Consider the following 11,360-nt stretch of genomic DNA (forward strand, 5'->3'; position numbering starts at 1 on the left):
AAGTATCTTTTGTAATCATAACTCTTAGCACCACTGAAGGAAGACTAACAAAATTATCATTATCTTTCATTTCAACTGAAATAATATGTGATAAATGTTATATAAATTTTTAAAAGCACGTATTTTCCTAGGAAGTACAAAATTGGACACAGAGCCTAAGTTGAATGTAAGTATAAATTTGCTTTGAAATAGGCAAGACTCTTGTTTTCTCTTTGTTTCCTGTAATTTAACAAACTCAACTATAAGGTATTTTTAGTAGGAAAAGGTGATGTTTGCTATTAATAAAACTATCAAACAATTATTTGTAACTTTTTAATCTATGGTGTCCATAGTTCTTAGACATACCCCCAAATTTTCTTGGAAATCTTTATAGAAATTTCCATCATAACTTAAAAAATTATATTGCAGAGTGAGAAAACATGCATATGAAACAAATGTACATATGAGGGTCTTCTAGAAGTCATGAACATTACCAGAAAGGAGATAATGCTATTGCCTAATTTTAATCAAGCTAAGACAGAATTTTTCTTTTCTTTTTTTTTTAAAGATTTTATTTATTCATGAGAGACACAGAGAGAGAGAGCCAGAGACACAGGCAGAGGGAATGAGAAGCAGGCTCCACCCAGGGAGCCCGATGTGGGACTTGATCCCAGGACCCCAGGATCACACCCTGAGCCTAAGGCAGATGCTCAACCACTGAGCCACCCAAGTATCCCTAAGACAGGGTTTTTCAACACATAGACATATGTGTTTTGTTTAAATTTAAAATGCTAAGAACTTCACTAGAGCAAATAGCTAGGGGTACTTTAAAGCATAGCTGTTATTTAAAGGAATAGCCACATATATTTAGCTAGATTCCCTAAAACTTTTTTGTATTTTTTCTCTTTTATATTTTTTCTCTTTTAAAAGTATTTCCTTCAGAAGCCCACCATCAACTTTCTTTCTTTTCTTGAAGTGGAGAGCCAGCCACTGGGAGAATTAGGGACTTTTTTGAACAAGCACCAGGGACTTTAATCTGAAATGTTTACAGCAGAGGTGTCAGATTCTGAAAGCCTTCTAGACTGTTCCCTGTTTGGGGACGACATGCTGGAAAGGAGGTTAAGAGACTAATAGCAGATGAATCACATTTTAAGTATCTGGTAACAAACTGTATTTAAGCTTGTATCTGGTTCTGTAACCTATTTAAAGATATTTCATTTCTCTGAAGCCTTAATAAAAGTCCTAAAGACAAGTGTTATTTTTTATATCCCAGCTTTTCTGTCCTATATCCCACCAATAGCAGGAGACTGTACTGAGCACAGATTGAGAAAGAAAGAACATTATGTGGCAATATCAAAAAAGTCCCAGAGAATATGTTCATAGCTCATTATTTGTAGTAAAAGTTGCTAATATTACCAAAGTTGGTGAATAAATAACATTTTAAGCATATTATATAAATTTAGCTGTGTAGCTAGTAGAACTGAAACCAGTTGGGAAACCATCCAAAGTATCCTTCTAAACATACGCATACAAATACACACTGGAAAAAAAAAGGGGGGGCTTTATTTATTAAGAAGGAAAATGAAGGACTAGATATGCAAATCATGACATAAAAGAAAATGTTTTAATATTTGCAAATAGATAAACCTTTCCAATGAGAAAAAGAGGAAAAGAAATTTATAAGAGATTACAATTCACATTGAGGCTCAAGTATTTTTTTTTTTTGTACCAAGAAGCACAGTATTAAAATAATGAAAAAACTACAGGAAACACAAGGAAATGTGACAAAATAGCCCAGAAATTGAATAAGTCAGATAAGGAATGTAATTATAATAAAGGTCAAATTTCAAATCAGAAAAAGAATTATTCAAATTAAATGGTTTTTCAGAAAACTGGTTAACCACTAAAAATATAAAGTTAACTCTCTAAGTTGTACTATGTACCAAATTAATTCAAAAACAATTGAAAATTCATCTATAAAATATATAATAAAAATACTAAAAGAGTAACCAAATATTGGTGGTTCTAAGTGATTTAACTTCTTTTTGACAATACATATGACTGAATTGCACAATGGAATACACCTAATACATAGCCAATTGGGGTTTGAACCTCAGCAAACGAGCACCACGTTCAGAGCATTTAATGTATGACTTGTTAAAAAACAGAAAGAAACTGTATATAAATCTAGGGTGGGGAGTGCATTTTAAGAGTATCATAGAAGATGGGTCTACACAAAAAAACTTGATAAATTTGACTACCTGGAAATTACAATCCTTTCTATGTGAAAAACTACAAACATAACAAAAATCAAGTCTACTGAAAAAATAGTTGCAATATATATGATAAAAAGTAATATGCATAGTTCTTTAGAGGTCTTGCATCAACGAGAAAACAAATAGTACAGCATAGGGAATACAGGAAATTATGTAATATATTTATCATAGCAAGCATTTCGTAATATAGATAGCTGTTGAATTCACTATTGGCCACATGAAACTAATTTACTGTTTCAATTATAGTTCAATTAAAAAGTCTTAAAAATATTAAAAATGAAATGTAATATAAATACCGTAGAAAAATAAATGAAGAAAAACGGGCAAAGAACTCACATAAAAATATACAACTGGTTAATTTTGGCAGTCACAAAATTGTCATTCAGTCATTCAGTCAATACAAATGATCTTGTAAGAGTCTATTGGAAAGAACAATTTATTGATAAAGAAAAATGGCAGAAACAATATTTTTTTCACCCACAACATAGATTTATTTAGGTATTTATAAGTCATATTAGGTACAAATAAAGTCATAAATCATATATATTTAAAACACATGAAAATAAAACAATTGAAAACAGTTTAAAATAAGAACAATTCTTAGAGTGTTTTAATTAGCAGTATAAAGCATCTTACTGTATTAATAATCACATGTTATGGTGAAATCAGTATGATTGAATATAGTTGATTATTTTTGAAACTTCTAATTCAACACCATTATTCTGTTTTGGCTTATTTGGGTACTTCATTTTTATGGCTATTTTCTTTTAATTTAAATTCAGTTAATTAATGTATAGTTTATTATTAGTCTCAGAGGTAGAGATTCGTGATTCATCAGTCTTAGATAACACCCAGTGCTCATTACATCCTTAATGTCCATCACCCAGTTACCCCATCCCTCCATGCCCCTCATCTCCAGCAACCTTCAGTTTGTTTCCTATCATTAAAAGTCTCTTATGGTTTTTCTCCCTGATTTCATCTTGTTTTATTTTTCCCTCTCCTCCTCTAAGATCCTCTGTTATGTTTCTTAAATTCCACATATGAGTAAAATCATATTATGGTACTTGTCTTTCTCTTATTGACTTATTTCACTTAGCATAATACCCTCTAGTTTCATACACATTGTTGCAAATGGCAAGATTTCACTTTTTGATGGCTCAATAGTATTCCGTGTGTGTGTGTGTGTGTGTGTTTATACTGTGTCCACGTAGTTTGGCTATTGTGGACATTACTGCTGTGAACATGTGGGATGTAGCTGTCCCTTTAGATCACTACATTTTATCTTTGGGGTAAATACCCAGTAGTGCAATTGCTGGGTCATAGGGTAGGCTCTATTTTCAACTTATTGAGGAAACCCACACTGTTTTCCAGAGTGGATGTACCAGCTGGCATTCCCACCAAGAGTATATGAGAGTTCCCTTTTCCCTTCATCCTCTTCAACACCTGTTGTTTCCTGACTTGTTAATTTTAGCCATTCTGACTGGTGTGAGGTGATATCTCATCTCATTGTGGTTTTGATTCATGTTTCCCTGAAGCCAAGTGATGTTGAGCATTTTTTCATGTGTCTGTTGGCCATTTGTATGTATTCTTTGGATAAATGTCTGTTTGTATCTTCTGCCCATTTCTTGATTGGGTTATTTGTCCTTTGGGTGTTGAGTTTGTTAAGTTTTTTTTTTCTTTTTTATAGATTTTGGATACTAGCCCTTTATCTGATGAGACATTTGCAAATATCTTCTCTCATTCTTTTGGTTGTCTTTTGGTTTCGTCACCTGTTTCCTTTGTTGTACAAAAGCTTTTTATCTTGATGAAGTCCTAATAGTTCATTTTTGCCTTGCTTTTGGAGACATGTCTAGCAAGAAGTTGCTGCAGATAAGGTCACAGAGGTTGCTGCCTGTATTCTACTCTAGGATTTTAATGGCTTCCTTCTCACCTTTAGGTCTTTAATCCATTTTGAGTCTATTTTTGCAAATGGTGTAAGAAAATAGTCCATTTTCATTCTCCTGCAGATCGCTGTCCAATTTTCCCAACACCATTTGTTGAAGAGATTGTCTTTGGTCCATTGGACATTCTTTATTGCTTTGTCAAACATTAGTTGACCATAGAGTTGAGGACCCATTTCTGGGTTCTCTATTCTGTTCCATGATCTATGTGTCTATTTTTGTGCCAGTACCACCCTGTCTTGATGATGATCATAGCTTGAAGTCCGGAATTGTGATGCCACTAGCTTTTGTTTTCTTTTTCAACATTCCTTTGGCTATTCAGTGTCTTTTCTGGTTCCATGCACAATATATTTTTGCATTAACATTTTCCATGGTGTATATGTATGTGTGGCATAGAAAATTTAATGTATAGTTACTTGTAATTTTATCTCTTCTTGTCCTTTTATAGATGATTTTGTTTGCTTACTGGGTTTTTTGTAGGTCTAAATGGGAATAATGCAGTAGAATAATACTGCAAGAGTGAGAGAGAAGATAAATAGAAAGGGTAGGAAATAGCTACTGTTGGATTCCTTCTCAAAATTATGCCTCTTCTTTGTAAACAAATCAACATTTTGTTAGATACTTTATGGACTCCTCTCCAATGTTGTGATTTGAATCTTGATTAGATCATCCAATCATAGTTCTTGCCTGTGAGTAATCTATACGTAGTCACATGCCAAAATGCTAACCAATAAGACATTAGAATATCAGTTGGTGTTTCTGAGAAAATGTTCTTCATTCTTAAAAAGGAACATGAGTAAGGATCTTACTTTTCCTGCTTTGGATGTTTTATGGTTAGGATGTGATATTTGGAGTTGTTGCAACTGTCTCATTGCCATAAAAAGAGAAGAAAAATTGCAGAACAATCAAACTAAAGGCCTCACATTGTTGCAAGTAACTGCCAAGGCAACTCATTTGCCTCTATTTTTCTAATGTAGGAGGATACATTTCTTATTATCTATGTGACTTTTGTTTGACTATATATTTGTTTACTGCAGTTAAAAGTATGCTGATACAGAGAGGGAGATATGTCTGAAAAGAATTAATTTGGAATCTGACAGGAAGGAGAAATAGATGAAGAAGGAAATATAATCAGTGCAGATTTGAAATTTTTCTATAGCACTTTGAAGACAAGAAAGCCATAGATTTTTTAGCAGATAGCATGAGGATTTGGTAGAGTGTCCTAACAGGGTGTGGAGGTGTTACAGAAGCTATGCTGTATGTAAATTCAATGCACTTATCCCTGTGCTATCTATTTTAGAGAGTTCCATAAAGATGTGCATTTCTTTCTGAATATTAAGTTTGGATTTGTCTTTCCATTGGATGTAACATCATGTATAGAATCGCACTGGACTTCCAAGGGCTTAGATTAGATGGGGAAGTCTTTCCCTTTGAATAATAAGCCTCAAATATTGTGAGGAAGACAGATTTCATGACCAAATTAGTTCAGGAAAATATATATACTATTAACTTCTTATAACTTTAAAACACCCATATTTTATATAAAAAAAGTGAAACCTTTATATAAGACAAGTGTTTAAGCATTTCCGAAACTGAAAAATGGTTAAGTCACTGAAGGAATTCCAGGAACTATCTGAATACCTTCTAGGTGGGGGTGAAGGATGGATGAAGGGATATTTATTCCTTGACAGTGAATTATAAAAATATTCATTGTCTAGGGCCACTCAACAGATGACCAATACCAAATCAATAACAGCATTTGAGTGAAGTCCCATCTCATCCTTGAAGACATCATGTTTAAAATGGAACTCATATAATACCTACTTTATAGGATTGTTCTGAGAATTAAATTAGATTATTATAAAGTTAATTAAAGGAAATATTCCATTTAGAAAGTACTTGGCTCATTAAAAATACACATTATCATCATTATTAATATGATTGCCACTATTGTAATTATCATTTTATGAAAAGAATAGTAGAATATGGGAATCTTCAGAGCTTTGGGAAAAGTAGTTTAGAGTCCTCTAGTGGAATGGAGTTTGATGACTTGAGTCAGTGGTCAGCTTCCCACCTAGAGCTAAAGCATAGGTGCAAGTACTTAAATGGTGACTAGTATGTAAAGGACTATCTGGAACTTTCTTTCTACTTACTTTTATACTAATTATATTGCTATTTTCTCAAAATATTTTTTGAATTTCTATTTTGGGATTACTATCTATCCTTGAACATTTTGATTGTGGATGGTATTAGAGTGAAATATGCAGGGTAGCCTCAATTTTCGGAAACAGCTTAGCATTATTTAGAAGTTAATCTGGCAAAATGTGAGTGATACATTGGATTAGAACATTTTTATTAAAAGTGTACTATAAAGGAAAGATAACACTGGTTAATATTTACACTGATATCTGTGGTGTTTTGAAATAGATAACATCATTGGAATTCACTTAAAGTGTTCAAGAGGACTTTATTTATTTATTTATTTATTTATTTATTTATTTATTTATTTTTATTTTTTATTTTTTATTTTTCAGTTATGCTATTTTAGGCCAGGAATGGAGAAAGGACTAACCTGAGCAGTTTAATCTCTGATCAACATCAACATGGGGTCTTTGGCAGCTGGAGATGGAAGACTTTCTTCCAAAATGGCTGTTTCATGCAGATATCTGGCTCCTCGAGGCTCCTTGGTCTTTCTATCTATTGGGAGTCACATTCTAAGAGGACAGCTTTGAAGAACAGCATTTCATGAATATGTAAGTCCTAGTATATTACTTATAGGTAAGTACTATTTTATAGTTCTCTTCTCCACCCCCGATGAACACACTGTGGATTTTATATTAATAATAGGTATAAAATATATGATTTAAATTTCACAGAGATCGAAAGGAATTATTTACAAAGATTTTAAGTGATTTTGACAGAGAAGTGAGTCATATAAATTTATACCCAAGAGGTAAGAATAAGGTCATATTTTAAGACATTCCTGAAAAAAAAAAAAAAAAAATAAGACATTCCTGAGATCTGCAAGAGTAGTTGCTTGAATCCTGAAGCATTAAAATAGCCACAAAAGCACATTTTATGACATTTATTCAGAAATTGAGTGTGCATGCCATCTCAAGGTTGAGGTGAAGCAAACATGATTTGTGTATTTAATTTATGGTCTAGCCAGAGGGTCAAGGCACTAGATTATTGGTGCCAAAGGTACACATAATAGATATGGAAATGGATATTCCATAAATTTTCCTAGAAAAGGAGTCCAAATATCTCAGGAAAATGCAAGCATAGTGTCCTGTATCACCCTGCTGATAATCATATTCACTATTATGTGTGCCCAGAATTTTTCACAAAATAAAAACGTTCTTACGAATGAAAGTTCTATCTTTAATAGGTAGTACCTGGAGGTACTCATCCATCACAATTTTCCACAATGATTTCGTGACAAACTACATTCTGCTTTTATCTCCAATATTAAATTTATATCAAATGACAGACAAGGAGCAATGGGATTTTTAACAATTATATATATATATATATATATATATATATATATATATATATATATATATATATGTGTGTGTGTGTGTGTGTGTGTGTGTGTGTGTGTAATACATATGTACTCTGGACTAAGAATGACTTCTTGGTGAATAAATGAATGATGTGGCTACCCCTGTTGTCAATAGAGGAGCTTAGGGGAGCCCTGTAAGTTCTGTGATCACATACATTTTCAAGATGCATTGAAGTGATGTGGGTAATATAAGTATTCTTTATTAATTTTGATTCTCAGTGTCTTAAATTCATCTTCCCCATTGAAACAGGTTCTTATGACAGAGGCTATTTACTACTGCAGTAGAAATGCTGCAATATGAGTGAGTGTTTTGTAATTTCTATAATTCTCCTTTTTTCATTGTCTCTTAGTAGGGCCCTAGTCCAAGATCTGCATCTGACTCCTTTGACATTGGGCAAATTACTTTATACTCTTCCTGAACCTTGCTTTCCCTCATCTGTAGAACAAGAGTACTTAGTTCTACTTATCTCAACAGGAAATGTTTTTTTATTAAAGACCTATTAGCTTCTTGAAGTATAAAATTGCAGTTTGGGTGGAATTTGCTTTACTATGGAACTTGGCATCAAATCTTTTCAAATCTTTATAAACGCATCTCTGTATAAATGTGCTTTCCAAGGACAAATGAAAAGTAGTTCATTCTGCTACAAAAGAGGACACTGCCTTTATTCTAACAATAGCTGAGCAGGTTTCTTCCAAATAATGGCAAATATTTTCTAGGTCTTTAAGAGAAGAAGAGGACTAAATATAATGTAATTATTATGGAAATATATGGCTGTAATAAAGAATAACATACTTCAGTTTATTTATTAAAGATTTTATTTGTTTATTCATGAGAGACACACACAGAGAGAGAGGCAGAGACACAGACAAAGGGAGAAGCCGGCTCCATGCAGGGAACCTGATGTGGGATGCGATCCTGGGTCTCCGGGATCACGCCTTGAGCTGAAGGCAGACGCTCAACCACTGAGCCACCCAGGTGTCCCAACTTCAGTTTATTTGAATGTTGTTTAACTTGGAGAAATAGTATAAATGAGAAACACTTGAATTTCTAGGACAAGGTAAATACAAGGGATGATTTATACATCAGATATAAGATTTTATATATCATTAAAAATTATTTTCCTGCTTGCTTTTTAAAATATTTTTACCAGCATAATTATTACTTAGGAACCAGTAAGCCTGATATTTGTTTTAAAAGTGAGGAGTTACAGGAAGTTTTTAGGGATGGTACACTCCAAGGAGCCAATAAACAGATTGGCTTAAACATAACACCTGCCAAAAATGATGTGGCGGTCATTTAGAAAAACTTTTTCCTATCACAGGTCTCAAAATTTCTGTTTTAATAATGAAAATGTTTCTACCTCTTCCAAACAAGATAGTATAGAAAGGCTGGGTGAGGGAGTTGATTTGGAGAGTAGAAGAAGAAATTGATAACTAACTTATTTCAGGCTCTATGTTGATTATTTGAATGCATTATCCCTAAGGATTCCGAAGTTAAATGAAAATGTAGGGCTTACTACGATTCTTTCTACCTTATCTAAGGGCTTTTTTGTGATCCAAGGAATAACTCATTCATGAAATGTAATCTCAGAAGGAGCCTCCTGCTATACAGCATTTGTCTTAAACTATATTACTGGTGTACTCCCTCTCTCCCTTTCCTCTCTACCCATTTCCTGCGACCTGATGCTCCCTCTGCTCCCTGCCCTTTTATTTTGATCAATGGATATGAGCAAATGTGATACATGCTTTAAAAGAGATTTCATAATTCATCTCGGCCTCTTGCTTTTGCCCTCTGCCATAAAAATAGCATGTCCCAGACAGGGCCTGCCCCTCCACATTGAGTCCAAGAATGAGAAGATTCACAGCAGAGTCAAGTGCTTTTGAACACTCACACAACAGTCATAGCCAAACCACAGTTTGCATGTAATGTGAGGGAAATAAAATGCTTTCTGGGGTAATCTACTGAGCTATGGGGTTATTTGCTAAAGCAGCAAAAATGTCCAGTTGAGAAACAGCTGTTAAATCTTGTGGGTTGCTGTAACAAAAATGCCAAATATATGTGACAAAGATTCTGTTGGACACCAGGAGGAAGAGAAATGGTTCTTGGAAATTGGAAAAATGTTATATGGTGGCAAAATGTTTTGTAGCATTTTTGTTTAAGACAGTTTGGAAGGCAGTTGACGTATAATAAAGGGTCATGGCCTTGGGCAAATGGTTTCAAAACAGTACATTACTAGCATGAGTTGGTTGTTATTAGGTGCATTTGAGAAGCTGCCATAAGAAAGCTGAGGTCAAAAAGGAATTGGTGTATCTGAAAGTAGAGATAAAAGGATCTAGAGATCCCAGCAATTCTGGAACTTGCAGAATTGGAAGAAGGAATGGTTTCTCAATTCCAGACATCAGAACATAAAATTAGGAAATCTTTTGTCTAGTCTCAGGATAAATACTAAACATGGCCATACCAAATTCCACATTAAGATTTCTGTGGACTCACATGGTCTTTCCATTGGACAAAAATGTAGTCAAGAGAAAGACATAATTCCACAAAAACCTGATAGGCTCAAATAACCTGAGATTAAGTCAGGAGAAAGTGCTACTTTCAAAAGGAATTGTGGGGCTAGTGATTGCTTATGGTACTGACTATAATAAAACTGAATTTTAAATAATACTGCTTTTGAGAAATTTATATCAGTAAAAGTAAGAAGAGCCTAGAACAAAGATATTGTGGCTGTTCAAGGTATTAGGAAACAATTGATACTCCAACTTTTACTTCTACCTCAGGAAGCAGGCTGAGAAACTTCTTTACCTTGGAAAATCTGAAGTCACAGTCACAGCAGTTCTGAAATTTGGAAAAACATTGTGAAAAGCTCTTCACCTCTTCGACTAGATTGGGCAATGGTCTTTCATTGGGCCTCTGTTCCGCAACCCTGTTCACTATCCTCCGTGGATTTTGGCTCTATGGTCTGAAATGAAGAAGTTCATTTTCTCTTATCCTACTTGGCTGAAGAGAGCCACAGAGAATATTTAAATACAATTGCTTGATTCGTGTTGGTCTTTTCTTATGCCATGAAAACAAAATGTCCTCAGCTATAATTTGTTCAAATAAACTTTCTGCCCCTCCCCCCCCACTCTTTTCTGAGACTCCTATGATACAGATATTATTTCACTTTATGGAATTGCTAAGTCTGTATTTGTGATCTCATAGTTTTCTCTCCCTCTTTTAAATTTCATTGTTTTCCATAATTTTATCTTCTTTTTTTCTAGTTTTTAAAAAGATTTTATTTATTTATTTTAGAGAGAGAGAGTATGTGAGTGAGCAGTGGGGAGGAACAGAGGGACAGGGAGAGAGAATTCAAAGTAGACTGCACCCAGTGCAAGCCGGACATGAGACTTGAACTCACAACTGCAAGATCACCACCTGAGCCGAAGCCAAGAGTCTGACACTTAGCTGGCTGTACCACCTGGGTGCCCCCATAATTTTATCTTCTATGTTACCTGTTCTCTACTCTGATTCTTCAATTTTCATTGTGATTTATATCCAGTCTGTTTTGCATCTCAGCTTATAGCATTTCTTATTTCAGCCTAACTAGTTTTAAGAGT

The 11,360-nt window shown here is 34.0% G+C and overlaps 1 long non-coding RNA gene across 1 annotated transcript in view; it reads left to right on the forward strand.

The window, feature by feature from the left end:
- The window catches only part of LOC140598163 (uncharacterized), a 111,778-nt gene extending 100,687 nt beyond the window's left edge, over positions 1 to 11,091 (forward strand). The window contains exons 6-8 of the long non-coding RNA XR_012000278.1: positions 6,730 to 6,948; positions 8,011 to 8,061; positions 10,542 to 11,091. This is a non-coding gene — a long non-coding RNA (uncharacterized lncRNA). The remainder of the gene's footprint in view (positions 1 to 6,729; positions 6,949 to 8,010; positions 8,062 to 10,541) is intronic.
- The last annotated feature ends 269 nt before the right edge of the window (positions 11,092 to 11,360 follow it).

Source organism: Vulpes vulpes, chromosome 3, assembly GCF_048418805.1.
Source record: "Vulpes vulpes isolate BD-2025 chromosome 3, VulVul3, whole genome shotgun sequence".
NCBI lineage: Eukaryota > Metazoa > Chordata > Mammalia > Carnivora > Canidae > Vulpes > Vulpes vulpes.